The sequence below is a fragment of the Eleutherodactylus coqui genome, chromosome 6 (assembly GCF_035609145.1).
Source record: "Eleutherodactylus coqui strain aEleCoq1 chromosome 6, aEleCoq1.hap1, whole genome shotgun sequence".
NCBI lineage: Eukaryota > Metazoa > Chordata > Amphibia > Anura > Eleutherodactylidae > Eleutherodactylus > Eleutherodactylus coqui.
In genome coordinates this window covers 39380010-39402006 of record NC_089842.1, presented here as the reverse complement: position 1 = coordinate 39402006, position 21997 = coordinate 39380010, and the positions used below count along the sequence as shown (strand labels likewise).

The 21997-nt window shown below is 42.1% G+C and overlaps 1 protein-coding gene across 1 annotated transcript in view; it reads left to right on the top strand.

Annotated features, from left to right (window-relative positions):
• The window catches only part of CDON (cell adhesion associated, oncogene regulated), a 107717-nt gene that overhangs the window by 5980 nt on the left and 79740 nt on the right, over window positions 1-21997 (top strand). The window contains exon 2 of the mRNA XM_066606624.1: window positions 8713-8786. The gene's annotated coding sequence lies outside the window, so the exon portion shown is untranslated. The remainder of the gene's footprint in view (window positions 1-8712; window positions 8787-21997) is intronic.

Sequence of the window (21997 nt, the reverse complement as noted above, 5' to 3'; positions counted from 1 at the left end):
ATGGTTTCATACTCATAGGCGATTTTTCACTCAGCTCGCAGCGCAGAGAAAAATCTGCGATTTCGCTCGTTGTTGTCAACGGGGCCGGCGGCAGCAGCGTCAGCCCCATTGAAAACATAGGGAGTACGGACTTCTGCCACAGCTGTCACATTCATAATTCAATAAATGGCTAAGCGCTGCCTGTGATTGGCTGAGCACAGTGATTAATCACAGGCAGCGCTTTGCTGTCATTCAATGGCTGAGCACTGCCTGTGATTGGCTGAGTGCTCAGCCAATCAGACCAGCGCTTTCTGGGGGGGGGGGATTTTTCAATCCCCAGCCTCCAGAAGACAGAAAATGACTGCTTAGCTCCGCCCCTCCCATGGCAAACAGACAGAGGGGAGGAGAGAGGCAGGGAGCCGGCGAGGGGGAGTTAAAGGGGAAGACAGCTCAGATGGCAGCGTATATCGGCTGGCCGTAAAAACGGCGGCCGATATGCAGTTGTGTAAGTAAGCTCTAAGGCTGTATTTACAAGGGCGAGTGCAATAATAGTTCAGGAAACTGGGATTGATATTGTACTTTCGGGGCGGTTTTAGACGGCCGTATGCGCAACTATGGTCGCCAGTATGGAGCATAGTTGAGCATGAATGAGGTTTTTTTTTTCTCGCTAGACGTTCAAAGTCATTTGCTCGCCGCAAACAAGATGTACCGCTTGAAATGACGGATTGATTCAGTTATAGAGATTAGCGAGCATTGCCCTTAGCGAGTACCTGCCCGCTCGAGAGAAAAGGTTCGTGTGCCGATGCGGGGGAGCGGTGAGTTGCAGCAGTCAGCAGGGGGGAGCGGGGGGGAGAGAAGGAGAGAGAGTTCTCCCCTCCGTTCCTCCCCGCTCTCCCCCGCAGCTCCCTGCCCGCCGCCGGCACCCGAACCTTTTCTCTCGAGCGGGCAGGTACTCGCTAAGGGCAATGCTCGCTCATCACTATTCAGATCTGTTCTTTTTCCAGTGCATATTTGCACACGCCGCATTGACTTCTACCGAGAACTTCTGCGAATGCGCAGAAGACTTAAGCGTTGTATTTGCAAAGCTGAAATGTGCGTTCAAAATACGGAAATTTAATCCCTTCCAATCCACTGTCTGACGTCTGAAGACATTACCATTTAAGGCTGTACAGCTCCGATGTTGGAAAACGTCCGTTGGGGTTCTCTTACTGCATATTGCCAGCCTCTCTGCTGTCAGAGCCTATCCAACATGTCACCTCATGCAGTACTGGCTTTAGCCAGCATCTAGCGCCATTGTATAATGGCAGAGAAAGAGTAAGCCCCCTAGGATACAAATTGGATTGGAAAGGGTTAAACGAACCGGGTTCTATTCTCTGCGTATTGCGTGCACAAATACATCCGTGCAAAAGAGTCCGAAGTCTGTATTTAGAATCTTGGGCGAAACTTGCTACGTACAGCGCACAGACACTCCATCCGTGTGCTGTGCGATGCGCGAGACACCCCACATTACCGCCTTCTTCACACAACCGTGTTTGGATGGATATTTGAAAAACACAGAGAATAGAACCCATTGACTTCTGCATGCGCTAAAAAAGTAGCACCTGCTCTACTTTTCCGACTTTTGTGCAAAACGTAGGGAAAAGGACACATCCGGATGGGGGGGGGGGGGGGTCGCACGCGTGTGACCTGGCCCTGCGTGCGCAAAAGGAACAGTACTATGCGCAGACGTACACGCAAGCAAAACTCATCCATGGCAAACACGTTGTGCTGCGGCAAGCAGTTTTGCACATACGGTCGTCTGAGTAAGCTACATGTCTCTTTATCGTGTGAGACTACTAATAGGACATTTGGATAATAGGTCCAACTAAAAAATCTCTCATAGGAGTGAACCAATTTAAATGAAGAATCCGTGCGAGTTCTGATCATGTCAGGCGCAAGCGAACTTGCGCGAGATTATCGGCCATGTGAAAGTTGCCTAACTGGGACACCCTGTATCAGAGGCGTAACTTGAAGCTCCTGGGCCCCGATGCAAAACCTGTAACAGGGCCCCCAACTATAATGCTTTATTCATAGTACTGGGCTTCCTATATGGAGAAGAGAGGCCTTGTGGGCCCCCTAAGGCTTCTGGGCCCGGGTGCAACTGCATCCTCTGTATCCTCTTTAGTTACGCCCCTACCTACCCTGTATGTATCTTCATTACATCCATGTTAACTATCATTGATGGGCAGGGTGTGTAGTGACCCCACACAGCACTGTGGCACAGCAATCAGGCTGTCAGTCACACCACACTCTCCCCAAGCGGCTCAGCCACATGCACATTGGGTACAGGACTGCAGCCACCGGGACACCGGAGTGTTATTTGGTGTCTGTCATTCTTTCGTTGCACTGTGTGCATGCTTTGTGTCTTCTGGTTTTCATACACATTAAACGTTCCGTACAGACCTGTTATCCATATACCCCTTGTACAGTAATCCAGAGCCCCTGCTCCTCTCTCATGTTACAGGCAGGAGGATGTTGCCAGGATTTAACCCTTCATCAAATACAGAGAAGTCACGCATTACACAATATATAAAACAGTAATTGGGCAAAAAAGCGCTGCACTCTAAAGCCGTTATCCCGAGCCTGGGAGACATTAGCAGTCATCATTTCCTGCATTTTCCTTCCTCCACATAGATATTTTCTGCTGATTAGGTCACTGGTTTTGCTAAACAAATTCTCATGCCTTGATAATTATTTCTCTGGAGAATCCTCTGGAATCCACTGAATCTTCTAACTGTTGTATATAGGTTAAAACGAAAACGCATATTCACCTAAAATAGGAAAACGAAACCCATAGATTATTAAAGTCCTTGAGTCGACCTCCTCTGTGAAGTTTTCAAAGTTTGTTTTATTGTATCTGTTTCTAGTGAGTTTCAGTGACAACCAATATGGCCGCTATTCTAGTTCCCATAGCAGTGATACAAGGATAGCACAGTGATAGTAGGAAGTCTGGGAGAAATGAATGCCGACCCTGATGAAGCTGTGGTGTTTTTTTACCCAACTTCCCCAGTAACAGGCTTAACTGAGGGGCCGTTCATATCTGCGCTAAAGGGTTCTGTTTTCCTGCTTCATTAAGGGAACCGGTATACGACACCCCGAACCCACACAGATCCGTCTTATGATGGAACCAAATGCTGCTGAATTGACCCCATCGACTATAATGATGATAAGTTTGCTTTGGCTATAACCAACGAGATGCCGTTTGGTAATTCACAATCACTAGATGGCTGTAAGAAGCTTTGGTCTCCGTGCCAGTATTACCAACCTGGGTCAATGCAAAGTGTAGGGAGCGATCTGCTTCCTACTTTGTACACACTGATAGCTGTTGGGAGAATAACTGACTGTAATGGGCTCCATTTGGCTTTAGTGCAGCCGTCTGGCATTTTAGCGTGCAGAGTTATTTTGTCCCGTATTTTAATGGAACCTCCGACACTGACATACACTGACCTCTCTCACTCCCCCCCACTCCCCCAGGCTCACTCCCGCAACTCACCGCTCACCCCCACCGCCCCCCAAATCTTTTGGCATGAGCGGGCATGTACTCGAAAATGGCAATACTCGCTCGAGTAATTTGCCTTAGCGAGTACGCTTGCTCATCTCTAATCAGAACCTTTGGGGAAATTTACTAATTTACATTTTGAACACTGGTCTTAGTATAGTGGAGTATAGTCGCACACCTCTTCATGCATTAGGTGCCTCTTGGCACCTTGGTGCACCTACACAGAAATGTCTTACCTGGCGTACATTTCTAGCATAATGTTCATCCACGCCCATTTTTCCCCCCCTAGGGGGCGAGGCCATTACAAAAAGCCAAAAATTCACAAATTTTTGTGCAAATTCTCACCTTGCAACTTTTTTACACCAGAAACTGGAGTTAAAATCTTTTATGATCATCTAATCTGTGGATGGAATACAAAATAATGGTGGCAGCATCAATAGGTGCAAAAAAGTCCAAGAAAGTTTTATTCTCCCATATCAAAAACTATAATACAGCGATGTTTCGACATTCAACGGTTCGACCAACGATTAGGTCTTTATCAAGCTTGATGAAGGCCAAATCGTTGGTCGAAACGTCGCTGTATTATCGTTTTTGATATGGAAGAATAAAACTTTCTTGGACTTTTTTGCACCTATTGATGCTGCCACTATTATTTTGTATTGCTGGACTTCTGGGACTTGGTCCACGTCCCGGTGGCTGCTGCATCGCATCTGTGTCCTACCCTTATGGGGATTCTTTAAAGTGCTGCTGGTTATAGATTTTTTCTAATCTGTGGATGGGTGATAAATGTGGATTCTGGAACATTCCCAAGACCTCTAAATTCATTTAGACTACAGATCAGACCCGTAAAATAAATCACACCCAAGGCAAGACGCCTTATATTAATTCACCCGGATCCGCTTCACTTAATGCTGCTCACATAGTCCAGCATCATTAATTTGTGTGCCACGTCCCGGTGGTGGCTTTTCTTTGGATGGCAAGTCTGTTGCCATCATAGATGCATTAAAGAAGACACAGCCTTCCTCCGACGCATCTATAATGGCAGGTCTGTAGGGTCTAGACAGCTGGCATCTCCGGTCCGGTTTCGGTCCACCAGTTGAGTGTCCCTGTTGGAAGCTGCTTGGAGATTTAAAATTTTGATGGAGGAGAACAACTCATGGAAATTTAGTGGTAATTTTTGGGAAAATGACTCTTTGCGGGGTGAAGGAGATGATACGCAGCATTTTTCTTTTTGTTACGGTATCTGCATAAGAAGTGCCTGATAACTGGAACATAACAAGGACTCTGAAGTAAATGGAAGCAGACAGTGCGGGAGCAGAGCCGGAGCTCTGAGGCTTGTTACACATCTGCAAGCGTTTGAGAATGGACTGTTCTTTAGGGCGATGATATCTCAGGTACGAAGCGCAGGCATTAGTAATATAAATTTACGGTCAGAGATGCCGGGAAGATTGTAATTGAGATTTTTATCAATGCGTTCTCCAGATTTTTGTCTTGAAGAGAAATAAAATTCACAGCAGTTCCACATATTTGAGTCATCTTTAAAATGTCTCTTCAGTCATTTCTTAGTTATATGGGATCCCCGGAAATCTGACCGACAACTATATGGCTGCCATAGCAGCTCCTAAGGTGGCCAGCTTTACTGAATAGCCGAGTTACGCAGTGATACATCCCATTATCTCAGGATCATTCCATTAGTTGAGTGAATTTGAAGTGATACCATATTAGTTGTTCCACAACTTTTCTAAAAACTAATCTAACTATATGTTGCGAATCAGATCACTGGAATGATTATTGGTGGGGATATGGTGACCGGTTTACTCATAGGAGGATGTTCATGAAGACAAGGGCAATGGGGAACAGAGGCTAGTAGGAGGTCACAGACTTGTCACATAGTGAAACTTACAGTACAGAGTATATTAGGACATGGCTGAGCACTGCAAAGACTATTGATGAGTTGATCTGCTGGTGGTCAGCAGTGCCAGCCTTAGTTTATATGGCACCCTGTGCAGAATTTTTTCTCCCCCCCCCCCCCCCCCCACACCGGCCCTGTCATAAAATGTATATATTACACTGTTAAGCAGTCTGCCTGTATTTTGCTTCAGCAGAAAGTAGCAAGATAGCATCATTCCCACACTAGAACAGCTTAGTGTATAAATACTGTACCAGAACCAAACTCATAGCACAAATACAATACCAGAACCAAGCTAATAACATAATTACAGTACCTAAACCAAGCTCATAATATGAATACAGCACCAGAACCAAGCTTGGTGCATAAATGCAGCACCAGAACCAAGCTTATAGCATAAATACAGCACCAGCAACAAGCTTAGTACGTAAATATAGCACCAGAACCAAGCTACTAACATAAATACAGCACCAGAAAGAAGCTCAGTATATAAATACAGTAGGAGAACCAATCTCCGTACATAAATACAGCACCAAAATCAAGCTGACAACATAAAACCATAGCAGAACTAAGCAATTGTGTTGCGAGGGCACCAGTGGGCTGACAGTGGAGCCTTTAGAACATCAGAAGGCAGGTGGAGGATGATTCATGTAGCTGCACAAGCTTCTGCTGCACAGAGGGAGATTATCATGTGGCCGGGCGGACCCAAGAGGGGTGATCATCCCCAATCTACATCTGCATGGTGCCCCCTAACAGCTGGTAGCAGGCGCATATAAGCTAAGGCCAGACATGGCAGTCAAATTGAAAGTTACCTAGTGAAAGGAAATAGGTACACCCACCAGCACAGAGTACTTTTAAAGAGTAGTGTGCTGAACTTTTGTTAGGTGAGGGGCTAAAAGTTACAAAGTAGAAGAGTATGTAAGTAGGAAGTAGAGGAGAGATGAAAGGGTGTGTGACTAAGTTCATAAAGGGTTTGCTTGTAGTCTGTAACCACGGAAAGACAAATGTCTGCGTTGGAGCTGTAGGCGCAAAATAGTAGAGTATTTTCAATCACGACTATTTGAAAAGTTGCGTCATTGTTTCTTTTCTATTTACTGGAGCACTAAAATAATTGATTGCAAGTGTTTATACTCTAAAAACAGTGTTGCGACTCGTAGAACACTCCATCTTGCATATTGAAAGCAGTAACCTGACCGATGTCTATGGGTAAATTGTCATTGTAAACCCCCCAAATAATTGGCATAAAGGGCAAAGGCTAAGAATGATTCCAGGTCTCTAACAACTTTGCTGATACGTAAAAGTTGGGAATACTTTGCATAGGGGCATGAGCTAAGGAGATGTTCGGGCTGGTGACTTATTTCATACGCAGGGAGGAAGCGTTAAATGTCCCTGGTAAGAGATAGTACCCAGTGCCAAGCGGGACCCAGGCGTGTTTATAGTTACCGTGTGAGGCTTCAGCCTATAAAAGGCAATGTGGACCTGAGCTGTCTCAGGGGAATGTAAACGTTTGGGAGGTTATTATGTCTATCATATACATTGAAGAACTGAACAGACCTCAAACCAAGAAACAAACCTGCCCAAAGACTTAAGACGCAGAACGGTGATTTACTGCTCAAACCAAAAAAAATCACTTCACCGTTGGCAATTTGATTTGTTTGCAACTTTTTTATGCATTTGGTTTATCAGCCAGAAGATGAGCAAGAAGTCTAATCAGTTATTTACTGCTGCAGAGAAAAAATGTACCCTGGAGAAATTGGATACAAGTTGTTATAATGTAGAAACCGGACCGTAACAGTGACTACAAGGAGCTCTCATAAAACGTGTTTCCCCCGAAAATAAGACAGTGTCTTATATTAATTTTTGTTCAAAAAGGTTTAACTTTTTTACATGTATAGCTGCCTGGACACTATTTAAATTGACTTTTTAAATTAACTGTTAGCAGGGCTTAATTTTGAAATAGGGCTTATATTTCAAGCATCCTCAAAAAGGCTGAAAAATCATTTAGCATCCTTAAAAAAATTCTGGAAAATCATGCTATGTCTTATTTTCAGGGTATGTCTTATTTTCAGGGAAACAGGGTATTGGTAGTCACAAAATAGATCATTCTCTTTCCAACCCGACCTCATAGAAGAGATGGCACGAGAGGGAAAGGGAACAGAAAGAAATCGAAAACTAGAAGAAGTACAAAAACTTTTTTCCCCTTTTTTTCAAATGCCAACAATTATTAATTAAGGTCAACCACTGTCTCCAGATCCTTAAAAAAACATCAACTTTACCCTTGCATAAATAATATATCCTTTCCCTCCTAATTATATTAAAAGAAGCAAATTTCAAAAGTTGGGTCTTCAGACACGGCTCCCATTGATTTCGATGAGAGCCGGGCCTGCACTTGCAAGCGCCGGACAATACAGGCTTCCGCTCTGGCCTCTGTTATTACGGCACTGACAGCAGCCGATCGGTCAGTCGGAGTCCCGAGCGGCAGACCCTGGCCGATCAACTATCGGTAACCTGTCCTGAGGATTGGTCATCAAGAGTATTTCCACGGAAAACCCATTTAACGTTAGACATAGTTCCACATGAGATGTATAAGAGAACTTAAATTAACTATATTTCTTGGGCAATTAGGACATTTTCTGGCCCCAAAGACAGGGTGTGGAGGGCTCTATGGACTAGTTAATATTGCAGCACTCTTTATAGAATTGAGGGAAATCGCTTGGTTACAGGATTTAAAATACTTGCCCATTCTCATTCTGTTATTGGACCAAAATCCTGAGTCCAGTTGTCTCTGGCCTTATTTAGGCATTTCTATTCCAAATAGATTACTGATAATTTCTTGTAATTTTTTTTAGAATATTTTTTTTCAATGGTGTTAAAGGGATTGTCTACTTATAAAGTATTGATGGTCCATGCTCAGGGTAGGTCATCAATAGTAGATCAATGGTGTTTTTTTACCTGGGAACCTTGCCAATCAACTATTTTCTGGGCCAATGCACCCATGCACTGAACTGATTTCTGCAGGAAGCAAACAGCTCCGTTCTAACAGCAGTGGCCAGGCTTGGTATTCCCTTTCATTTCAATGGAAACTTGACTTGCAATACCAAGCTTGGCCACTGCAGTGAGAACAGAGCTGTCTGATTCCTACAAAAATTGGCTCAGTGCATAAATGCAACTGCCCAGACAACAACTGCTCATCGGTATCTATCTATCTATCTATCTATCTATCTATCTATCTATCCAAAAGTGTGTGAAATAGATAGAAATACAAGATGTTGATTTTATTTTTCAGATAAATGACAAGCAGCTGGATAATTGTGACATCGGAGATGCAAGACACATAGAAAGAGCAGTGACCCCGGTCTAGTGAGTAATCCTCGTATTGCTACAAGTTGTTTTTGTATACAGTAAAGGGGTTTTCCAGAGAGAATACTATTGATGACCTACCTAAAGGATAGCTCATCAATAGTTGATCGGTTGGGGTCTGTCACTCGGGACCCTGACCGACCTGCTGATTGTGTGCCCGCTGACAGTGCCACAAATACACAGAGGTCAGAGCGGAAGACTCTGTTCCAACCTCATTGAAATCAACGTGAGCCGTGCCTGCAGTTACAAGCGCCAGCCACTACGCAGAGCTCCGACTCTTGTGTAATTGTGGAGCTGTCAGCGGGCGCACAATCAGATGATCAGTCGGAGTCCCGTGCGATGGACCCCAGCCGATCAACTATTGATGAGCTATCCTGAGGATTGGTCATCAATAGCATTCTCCAAGGAAAACCCCTTTAATATCCCTTTAATCCATCATTATCAAATATTCTGGATTATCAGGTAATTTTAGCAAATTCATAATTTAGCTAATATTAATAATAAATGTGTCTAAGGGCGGGATCCTACCGGAAGACAACCCCCAATACACTGCTACATACTGCAGGCTGCAGCACTATTTTTCCACCCCCCCCCCCCCCCCAAAAAACGGAAACCGGACAGAATGGAAGCAATTTGATTCCGCAAATGTGCAGGAAAAAGCGATTTCCCATGGCATGCTATGAGTGGCATTTGCGGAGGATCTGTGGTGCGGACGCCGACTGTGGATTCTGCAATGCAAATCTGTTGGTGTGCAGCCAGCCTTACACTGTTTCCATAACTCTCATAGAATTCAACAGGAGTTACAGCCATCTCATATCTTTTCATAATGCCATCCAACTACAAGCAGATAGTCTGCAGCGGTCAGGGTATGCTGGGAGTTATAGTTCGTGTTCAGGGGAAACGGATGACAGTCATTTAAAAATGAATTTCTTTTAATTACGTAATAGGAGATGCGACACACATACTTTTTTTGGTAGTAGCTGTGGCATGGCCCCCTGTGGCAGCTCTGTGAGCCAGGCATATGTGCCCATGCTACACCAAGAAGCTGCAAGATGATTGGTGGTAGGTGGGCCCCACATTGTTGACAAGTAGGCAGGACTTAGGAAGTGAGGAGTCTGACTCACCTTCTAACACGCCTACTTGTCATCTTAGCCAGCCTATAGACTATATAAATGTATAAACTGGCCAGCTTATATAATATGGACATATAGGCCACTTGATATACTGTATATAGTGCATCAAGTGTATTGTGCCGCTCATGCGGGGGTTGAGGGGCCAAGCACTGGCCCCCCACACCCATCGGGCATTCACTTGTTCCCCTGTGAGCCTGCCCAGAGCAAAGAGTCAATTCACTAATTCACTGGCCTAGCCCTGTATGTATATGCCACATAATTCAACTTAACAACTTTATTAACCCCTTGAGGCCCGAGCGTGGTAAATATACGGCGCTTGGTCCTGGGCTTTAGTCCTCACCAATAGCAAACAGCCTCTGCTCCTGCCATCAATCAGTAACAGGTCAGGTTCGCAGTTGTTAGTCACAGCTGAGAACCCGGAGGAGAAGGGAGAAGCGGTTTTTAACTGCTTCTGTCTTCTCCTTCCCCGGTTGCATAGCACTTAATGAGCACTGTGTACTAAGAAGGGAAGGTGGAAGTGTTTCTTCCACTATACGACCCGGCAAGGGCGTAACTAAAGGCTCAGGGGCCCTGATGCAAAATGTGAGCTGGGCCCCCCCCTCTATCTGTATCTGTACCCGTACCCATACCTAAACCATGCTGCACAGAGACATAACTTGAAGCTTCTGGGCCCCAATGCAAAACCTGTAACAGGGCCCCCAACTATAATGCTTTATTCATAGTACTGGGCTCCCTATATGGAGAAGAGAGGCCTTATGGGCCCCCTAAGGCTCCTGGGCCCGGGTGCAACCGCATCCCCTGCACCCTCTATAGTTACGCCCCTGCGACCCGGCGATCCCTTGACCAACGGGACCCCCTTGGCTTAGCAGAGCTGCAGGGTCCCAGCAGACCCTGATGTCACTACAGCGGGATGTTTTCCCTGTAACTAAGGGCTCCTATGGATGCCCCAGCTACAGTGGAAAAGTATGAAATAAAAAAAATAAAAAAACAATGTGAATGACCCCCAGGTGTTTTGTATGATGTCATAGGGGTCATGGATAAGAAAAAAAAAAATAGGTACAAAAATATGTTTAAAAAATTACAGAATAAAATAAAAATATATAGATTAAAAAAAATTACGGAAAGCCGCTACCAACCAAAACTATCGCTGTATGCGCGCAGTTTTATGTAATCCAAAACTATACATCAAATTGTCAAATATCAAAACATCTGAAATAAAATAAGGGACCCATTCCCATATTCTAGCGTAAATTGACTAATTAAAAAAATATATAAATATTTTTTTTTAATCTTTTTTTTTAGCTTTTTACCTCCAATAAAACTAAAAAATGGGAAAAAAAAGTCAGCGAAAAAAAGATATAAAAAATAACCCTACATGTCACGGAAAAAGAAACGCAGCAAAAATAATTTTGGTAGCTGAAGGAAACAAAACAGGGCAGTAAAACCGCCACATGGGTAACATCCCTAAAAAGTGTCTGGTCCTCAAGGTACAAAACAGCCTGGTCCTTAAGGGGTTAATACTCCATATGACATCATCCATAACTTGTAAATGGTTGCAGATATTGAAAAAAAAAATGACTCACCTATCAATTTCTAATGAAATTCGACCCTTAAATCATGTATCCCATGACTTCCTTTTCACTGAAGTATCTTGGGCTGAATCCAAGATGGCTGCCATAGCGCCAAAAAGTTTTCCCCAGCGATCTAAGAGCTCTACAACGTTTCCTACTCTGTTTTCGTTCAGAAGCTATTCCGGATGGTCCAGACTTTTGTATCACCCTGTATATTAATATCTGCATGGTATGTATGAACAGCTGGAGAACATTGCAGCGTCTTAGTATCGGTAGAGCATTCTCGCATGTTGCTATATGTAACAAATAAACAGCTGCAGAACATTGAAACATTCCGATACATGTAACATATGTGTCTGCATCCCCATGTATGTGACATAGGAAGAGCATTCCAGGGTCTTAATGCATGTAACGTATTGGTGGAGCATCCTGATCTATGTAACACATGGACAGCTGCAGAGCATGATAGTCTCAATAAATGGAACATGTGAAGGGCTGCAGAGCATTACCCTAGCCTCTAGATTCCAGCGCTCCTGCGATGCTCTGCAGGCTGCAATCACTGCTGGCAGAACTTATTCTAATGGCTGCCTGAGCACATAGCAAAAAATGAGACAAAGTAATGCAGCGCCTGTTTTAATTAATGGAGCAGCTGGAGAAGAGAGGCTTTATAGGACCCCTGTTCCTCCTAAAATCTCCAGCTGTACAATACTTTCCACATTAAACGCCGTTTTTTAACCACTTTCCTTAAAACAATTTTGGGCATTCATCTATAATTAGCTTTCCAGTAATGGCAAAAGAATTTAAGAGATTGGATGATGCCGACCAAGGTGCAAAGGTAAAATAAATATTATCCCATCACCGAAGATAATGAGGTAACCCCATATGGGGTAATAAAAAAAAATGGGGGTGAGGGGAGGGGTTCTTGCCTTCCTTATGAGCATTTGCCCCAAGAGCAAAAAATGCAACTGTAATAAGGGCTTATTCTCACAGCCATGGCTCCGAATGCAAAAAGCATTGGACAGCAAACATATGCCATCCGTGTGCTGCCCGATGTGCACTGAGCCCCGTACAAAGCATACCTCCTCTGGTCCATGGACATGGTGAAGAGTAAGGGCCCTTTTACATAGGATGACCTATAGGGCGTCTCAGCTATAAGCGTTCCTGTGCTTACAGTGAATGGAGGTGTATTACTATTATTCATAATAAACAGGCAGTTGTTTGTAAGGGCACGACTGCCTGTTTACACAAGCCGATCCATCCTTCAGTTTTATGCATGCAGAACAGCAAACGAAAAGCAAATGAATCCTCATTCGTCCTTCAGTCGGGTCATGCATTTACACTGACCGATAATTATTGCTCAGATTCCTGTTGGATGTGGAAATCTGAACGATTTTGTCAGCCTGTGTAAAAGACCCTATAGCCCCAATTACACGCAACTATTATCGCTCATAATTTGTTCAAACAATGGCACATGAGCGATAATTGTTGCGTGTAAATGCTACAATCATTTACTTTTGGGATGAACGATGATTTTAAGGTGAGCTTAAAATCCATCATTCAGCTGGAGAGTAGATAACAGAGACTGCACACTGTGTTCTACACAGGATCGGCTGATTACATTGCATTCAGCTTACAGCCCATGTGAGAACAAAGGAGAGCTGATTGCACAGAGTTCAGACCACCTGCTGGGATATGCATGTAAATTGACCATTAGCATGTCTTTGCGTGTAAATGGGCCTTAAGACATGTTAAAAAAATTTTTTTTTCAAAGACCAAACTTAAAGTGGGTTTTCCAGGGAGAATACTATTGTTGACCTATCCTCAGGATACGTCATCAATAGTTGATAGGCTGGCGTCTGTTGCTCAGGACCACGACCGATCAGCTGATTGTGCAGTGGAAGCAGTGGAAGTCTCTGGTCTGACCTCTGTGTAGTGGCCCGTGCTTGTAACTGTAGGCATGGCTCGCGTTAATTTCAATGAAAGGATAGGATAGGTCATCAATAGTATTCTCTTGGGAAACCCCTTTAAAGTATACATCAAAATCTGGAATGTCTGCTGCAGATACTCCATAGCAAATACCCCCTGTGTGGACATTCCCTAACAGAGGTAATGGTTAATCCCTTTAAAAACGTACACATGTCGTAGATTCACTGCGGATTTTCCATAGTAGAAAATCTGCACCCAATCGGTATTGATTTTGGAGCAGATTTGCAGTGGGCCTCACCCTCTCATTGAAAGACGTGAAATATGCAGCATATATTGACAAGCTATGCATTAAAAGTCCACAGCGCAGGTCAATTTACACTTTGGATTTTCTGTGGACCAAATCTCTTAAAATCCCCATCCACATCCACAACGATTCGTCACGTGTCACAGGCGTGAGCTTCACATGAGGAAAAACATGTGCAAACACCTTAGTCTGCGAATGTGGTATGTGGCACAGAGTCTTAAGGCAGCAGTATACAGTCCTAAGCTCCTACTCACGACCTGAAGGTTGCCAGTTCAGTCCCCGCATGGTTCAGGTAGCCGGCTCAAGGTTGACTCATCCTTCTGAGGTCGGTAACATGAGAACCCAGCTTGCTGGGGGCTAATAAATGATTTTAAAAAAATACCCTGAAAGCGCTGCGGAATATGTTGGCGCTATACAAATAGTCTGTTTAAGCCCTAAATAATTAGGAATCTTTCCACATTTTTGGCATTCCTCTTGCTCCCCAGGTACTAGACTGAATTAGGGGAGAACATAATACGAAATGTATTAGCTGAATTTATTTTTTAAGGGAAAGATTTGTGTTTTTTGGGTTAGAAACATTCAAAAATCATATCTCCAGGGAGGAGGCTGGCTGACTTCAATGGGCTAACACCTTCCTGAGGTTTCACTGTGTGACCACAACATGGTAGCTGCCAACGGGGAAGAATCATTACCGAGAAATGCCCTGAGCATGGGCATGAGGGTGTGGTAGAGGGTGATAATAATATGTGAACTACATCCGGTAACAAAGTAACTCTACAAACATCCTCGGAATTTGGTATTCTATCATTCCAATATGTTGGCATATCTCCACTCAGCATGTCATTATTGGTACCCCAACTGTCAGTGTGTCATTGTGCTATCACCTCAGGTGTCAATGTATCATTGTCCTGTCCCCAAATCATCAGTTTGCCATTGTCCTGTACCCCAAATGCCATTGTCTTGTTACCTCAAGTGTCATTGTCCTGTCCCAAAATGATCAGTGTGCCATTATTCTGTACCTCATGTCTGCGTATGTCATACTCCTGCACCCAAAGTGTTAGTGCTGTCACCCTGAGCGTCATCAAAAGTGTTTAGGGTGTTCCAGACAAATAAACTATTGATGATCTGTTATCCTACGCATAGGTCATCAATAGTAAAACAGCTGGGGTCCATCACTTGGGATCCCAGCTGATCCGCTGATTGGGCGCCTGCTGTCAGCGCCAGGATACACAGAGATTGGAGTGGGAGCTGCTGCTCTGACCCATTTGTAGTGGTCGGTGCTTGTAATTGCAGGTGCAGTTCTCATTGAGGAGCTATGCCTGCAATTACAAGCACCGGCCACTACATAGGGGTCGGAGCAGCAGCTTCTGCTCTAATCCCTGTGTGTAGCGGCATTGACAGCCGGTACCTGCTCAACTGATCGGCTGGGATCCCAAGCGGCCGATCTCTACATTAGATATAGTTTCCCTGCAGTCCTGGCAGAGTGGGACTAGATCATCACCACAGAGTGATATGTAGGATGGCTGGGGGGCACCTCTGGCAGCAAGGATTGTCTCATTTTCCAGCCCTAGGGTGTCCTCTGTCCTCCGTACAAAACAAAATCAGTCTGCTAAATTCAAATAATTGTGATGAGGGACGCGCCGGCTTTGATCTCCAATAATCTGACATCAGAGGAATGTTCAGCGGAGGATTAGAGGAGTAGGTGGAACGGAGGAGCAGCCAACAATGAGCAGAGCTAGGAGCGTGGCACAGCAATGGCTGATGGGGGCATTCCTGACACAATGGTCTACAAGGAAATCGATAAGGCCGGCCCTTTAGTAAACCATTATACAAACTCTGAAGTCTCGGCTTCTGGAAAAGGAATTTGTGGGAGTTCATTTTTCTGGACAACACCAGAAAACCAAAAAAGACTATTGTGATAGAAAAACAGTATACAATAAGCAGTGAACTCTTATATTACTATACATATTATACACTATACATAATACTATAGCTATTGTTATACTGATGCCTTCTCCACATCTGAGCCGGAGACTCCATTTGGAACCTTTGGCGCAGTCCAGCACTAAATCCCAGACAAAATATTGAATATGTGTGCATTTCTGAGAAGGCGTATAGAAGTACGGGGGATGTGCTCAATACATGAAGAAGTATGCGTGGTGCTACTCTAAAAAAAAACTTCTTTCTGTTGCCACCTTCTGACCCCCATAACTTTTTGCTTGTATTTTTAAGCAGTGGGCCAGTGTGATGGTTTACTTTTTGGCTGGGTTCGCACGGGGTGGAATTGTCGCAGAATTTCCGTGCGGAAAGTCCACACAGCAATTCTGCCTGCGGCTCCTAATCCTGGGATTAGCCAGGAGAGTGGACGAGATTTTGCAAAAATCTCGTCCACCTGCTGCGGCCGCAGCATGGCAATTCTTTTCTCTTTTCCGCAGCGGCCTCTCTCCTCTCTATGGGGAGAGAAAAACACAGCGGAATGCCGACAGCGAAACCACTCCAAAACCCGGGGCTAAACGCCACGGGCTTTGAAGCTGCGCTTTTTGGGTTTTCGGTGCGGCCATTCCGCAAGAATTCCGCTGAAATTCCGTCCCGTATGACCCCAGCCTTATGGGGCGAGCTGTAGTTTGTATTGGTTTCCTTTTTGGACACAGAAAACTTTTTTGATTGCTTTTCATTACATTTTTTCTTGGAGATGGGATGGCCAAAAAAAAGCGCAATTCACTATGCCAGGTAAATAATGTGATCTTTTAAAGGGAACCTATCACCTCGGAACACCACCATAAACTAAGTTATGGTGCTGTATTGGGAGGTGATGGGGGGATGTGTTTTTTAAACTCCCCCGCTCCCTTATTCCCGTTCTGGTAAAATTGCGTGATCTGAAAATATGACTCTTTTTTTAGACGTCTATGCATGTGCCAAAGACTCACGTATTTTGGCCATGTTATGCGAGCAGAGTCGCTAGAAAAATCTATAATGCTTGGACCGCTCAGTGACAAAAGAAGACCTGGTAGCCAAAGGACACGATAGCTGATACTGTCTGAGCAAATACTGACATGGATATTACACAACTGAAAGAAGCAGTGCAAAACCGAAAAACATGGCGGGAGGGAGCGTTTAGGGTCACCGAGGGTCATAAACGACTAAACGGCTACCAGCAACAATGCATGTGCTTTCCCATTAAAGTCTTCAGTACAGCTGTTAACAGCTGACATCCACAGTGTATGGAACGGGATGGAGCCCCTTCCATATACTGACACCTGACATAGGTGGATGTCTGGAAGGGCTTAAAAATGAAAGTGCTTTTAGCTGCCTTCATATGAAAATGGAAACTGTGCTGATCTCCATTTCACTGCATAATTAAATAATGAATTTGGACACATTGTGGTAGAAGTGCGACTGGCATGTGGCTCTCATTGATTTTAATGAAAGCAGTGCCTGCAGTTACCAACACCGGCCACTACACAGGGGGCTGAGTGATCTGCTTCTGCTCCGTACCCTGTGTAATGTGCTAATGATAGTGTGCACTGATTGCTGTTAAGGACCCCGGTTGATCAGCTATTGATGACCTATCCAGATGATAGGTCATCAATAAAAATAGCCTGCAATACCCCTTTAATGCAGAGTTCTAAGAAAAGATGTGCCAGAACTGTTATATTATGAGGAATATAATTATTTGCTAAAACGAACACTTCAGGAGGAATGATTGTCCCTCTCTAAATCACTATAAAAAGTTGAAGAAATTAGCAATTTTCCATTGATGCAGAAGTGAAAGAATTTTACTGTGTATTGTACTTTGTATCAATACTTTGTGCATTACTTTCTATCAGTTTTGTGTCAGTCATGTTGTTTTTGACACATTCAGGGAAAGATTTACCAACACTCTCTAATATTAGACCAGGGGTGCACAACGTTTTCTGGTCCAAGGGCTACATTATCATACTGAACCATTCCCAATGGCGGCAAAAACACTTAAAGGGGTATTACTTCATATAAAAAAGTATATTCCATATAGGTGCAGTTTCCACATCCAGGTTTCCCCTTCTCCCGTAATCAGCACTTCAGAAGAGTCCTTCTATATATGTGTGAGATTCTCCTCATTGTGAATTTTGGGTGTTGTTGTAACCACCTAGCATTTCACAACTCTCATAAACAACAATGGAGAGAGCTGCATGTGTAGATGGCCAACTCGGACTCATTTACTCCTTTCTGAAGTGCCATAAAGAGGTCAAGGGACCCCATTCTTCTGATATATGGTGGACCCAGAGATAGCTACACAGTGCATCATTAGTAGTTGCACGTCTTTGTTCCTGAGCTGTGCACCACTTCTCTCTGGCATGGAAATTACATGTCCAAAAGGTTGAGGGGCCGCACAGAATGGTACTGTGGCCCCCAGGCTGCAGGTTATATATTCCTGAATTAGACGGTGCAAACTTAGACAGATCTGACTACTATAGGATATATTGTGTCCAGCATGTCGTTAAAATCTCAGTTTTTCTGATATAGAGCTGAGCTACAAATAATCTGCATAGTTATAAAATTCTAGCTACTTACAGTGATCACTAGGGGGAGCCGAGGAGCTTACTGCATACTGTTGATCCATTGAACTCAATAATACCATAGTATGCAATTAGCTCTCCCTAATGATGGCTACAGGAAGTAGAATGAAATGTTTTAACTCTATGACTAAGCACGGAATTTGGAGCTTTGTATCAGAACAATGTCATTTGAGCACTGTAAAGCTGTATTATGTAATTAATTAGCAGAGATGAAACAATAAAATGGTGTTAAAAGGGAGAAATTCACTTAAAAGCAAAGAGTCTGAGAGTGATAAATATTTTCACATTATTTTCCTTCCCCTTTATACAGTATGTCCTTCATTTCCCTTAGGCGTAGAAAGCACAATTCCAAGAAAACAACTTATTTGTGGCCTTGATTTGATGCCACTGAGTAATATCATATCATTGTCTCCTCCTAGTGACTTGTACAGGCTCCAATCCATTTAGACGTGTGGCTGTCTCTTCACACAGATCATTGGCGTCTATATGTCCGCCAAAGTGTAATATTTGTTCTTAACTGGTGGTCTTGGCTGCCGGCCCCTTGTAGTAAAATTTCCAAGATAAGTATACGCTGACTATAAAGCAGAAGGATGGCAGGATATGTGTCTATTCCAATGTATTCACAGGTCTTACGCTTGTACTGTATAACGCAGTACAGCCGCATTGTAACTAGACCAGTATAGTAGTTATATTCTTGTACATAGGGGGCAGTATTATAGCAGTTATATTCTTGTACATAGGGGAGCAGTATTATAGTAGTTATATTCTTGTACATAGGAGCAGTATTATAGTAGTTATATTCTTGTACATAGGAGGCAGTATTATAGTAGTTATATTCTTGTACATAGGGGACAGTATTATAGTAGTTATATTCTTGTACACAGAGGACAGTATTATAGTAGTTAGATTCTTGTACATAGGGGGCAGTATTATAGTAGTTATATTCTTGTACATAGGAGGCAGTATTATAGTAGTTATATTCTTGTACATAGGGGACAGTATTATAGTAGTTATATTCTTGTACACAGAGGACAGTATTATAGTAGTTAGATTCTTGTATATAGAGGGCAGTATTATAGTAGTTATATTCTTGTACATATGAGCAGTATTATAGTAGTTATATTCTTGTACATAGGGGGCAGTATTATAGTAGTTATAATCTTGTATATAGGAGCAGTATTATAGTAGTTATATTCTTGTACATAGGGGGCAGTATTATAGTAGTTATATTCTTGTACATAGGGGGCAGTATTATAGTAGCTATATTCTTGTACATAGGGAGCAGTATTGTAGTATTTATACTCTTGTACATAGGAGCAGTATTATAGTAGTTATATTCTTGTACATAGGGGGCAGTATTATAGTAGTTATATTCTTGTACATAGGAGGCAGTATTATAGTAGTTATATTCTTGTACATAGGGAGCAGTATTATAGTAGTTATATCCTTGTACATAGGGGGCAGTATTATAGTAGTTATATTCTTGTATATAGGAGGAAGTATTATAGTAGTTATATTCTTGTACATAGAGGGCAGTATTATAGTAGTTATATTCTTGTACATAGGAGACAGTATTATAGTATTTATATTCTTGTACATAGGGAGCAGTATTATATTAGTTATAATCTTGTACATAGGGGGCAGTATTATAGTGATTATATTCTTGTACATTGGGGGCAGTATTATAGTAGTTATATTCTTGTACATAGGAGGCAGTATTATAGTAGTTATATTCTTGTACATAGAAGGCAGTATTATAGTAGTTATATTCTTGTACATAGGAGGCAGTATTATAGTAGTTATATTCTTGTATATAGGAGCAGTATTATAGTAGTTATATTCTTGTACATAGGGAGCAGTATTATAGTAGTTATATCCTTGTACATAGGGGGCAGTATTATAGTAGTTATATTCTTGTACATAGGGGGCAGTATTATAGTAGCTATATTCTTGTACATAGGGAGCAGTATTGTAGTATTTATACTCTTGTACATAGGAGCAGTATTATAGTAGTTATATTCTTGTACATAGGGGGCAGTATTATAGTAGTTATATTCTTGTACATAGGAGGCAGTATTATAGTAGTTATATTCTTGTACATAGGGAGCAGTATTATAGTAGTTATATCCTTGTACATAGGGGGCAGTATTATAGTAGTTATATTCTTGTATATAGGAGGAAGTATTATAGTAGTTATATTCTTGTACATAGAGGGCAGTATTATAGTAGTTATATTCTTGTACATAGGGGGCAGTATTATAGTAGTTATATTCTTGTACATAGGAGACAGTATTATTGTATTTATATTCTTGTACATAGGGAACAGTATTATATTAGTTATATTCTTGTACATAGGGGGCAGTATTATAGTGATTATATTCTTGTACATAGGGGGCAGTATTATAGTAGTTATATTCTTGTACATAGGAGGCAGTATTATAGTAGTTATATTCTTGTACATAGAAGGCAGTATTATAGTAGTTATATTCTTGTACATAGGAGGCAGTATTATAGTAGTTATATTCTTGTATATAGGAGCAGTATTATAGTAGTTATATTCTTGTACATAGGGAGCAGTATTATAGTAGTTATATCCTTGTACATAGGGGGCAGTATTATAGTAGTTATATTCTTGTACATAGGGGGCAGTATTATAGTAGCTATATTCTTGTACATAGGGAGCAGTATTGTAGTATTTATACTCTTGTACATAGGAGCAGTATTATAGTAGTTATATTCTTGTACATAGGGGGCAGTATTATAGTAGTTATATTCTTGTACATAGGAGGCAGTATTATAGTAGTTATATTCTTGTACATAGGGAGCAGTATTATAGTAGTTATATCCTTGTACATAGGGGGCAGTATTATAGTAGTTATATTCTTGTATATAGGAGGAAGTATTATAGTAGTTATATTCTTGTACATAGAGGGCAGTATTATAGTAGTTATATTCTTGTACATCGGAGGCAGTATTATAGTAGTTATATTCTTGTACATAGGAGACAGTATTATAGTATTTATATTCTTGTACATAGGGAGCAGTATTATATTAGTTATATTCTTGTACATAGGGGGCAGTATTATAGTGATTATATTCTTGTACATAGGGGGCAGTATTATAGTAGTTATATTCTTGTACATAGGAGGCAGTATTATAGTAGTTATATTCTTGTACATAGAAGGCAGTATTATAGTAGTTATATTCTTGTACATAGGAGGCAGTATTATAGTTGTTATATTCTTGTACATAGGGGGGCAGTATTATAGTAGTTATATTCTTGTACATAGAGGTCAGTATTATAGTAGTTATATTCTTATATATAGGAGGCAGCATTATAGTAGTTATATTCTTGTACATAGGGGGTAGTATTATTGTAGTTATATCCTTATTGATAGCGAGCAGTACTCTAGTAGTTATATTCTTGTACATAGGAGGCAGTAATATAGTAGTTATATTCTTGTACATTGGGGGCAGTATTATAGTAGTTATATTCTTGTACATAGAGGGCAGTATTATAGTAGTTATATTCTTGTACATAGAGGTCAGTATTATAGTAGTTATATTCTTGAATATAGGGGGCAGTATTATAGTAGTTATATTTTTGTACATAGGAGACAGTATTACAGTAGTTATCTTTTTACACATATAATATACTGCAATCTTTTGTTCTTTTCTAAAATAATATTCTGCACTTGACACTTGCAGTCTGGAATATATT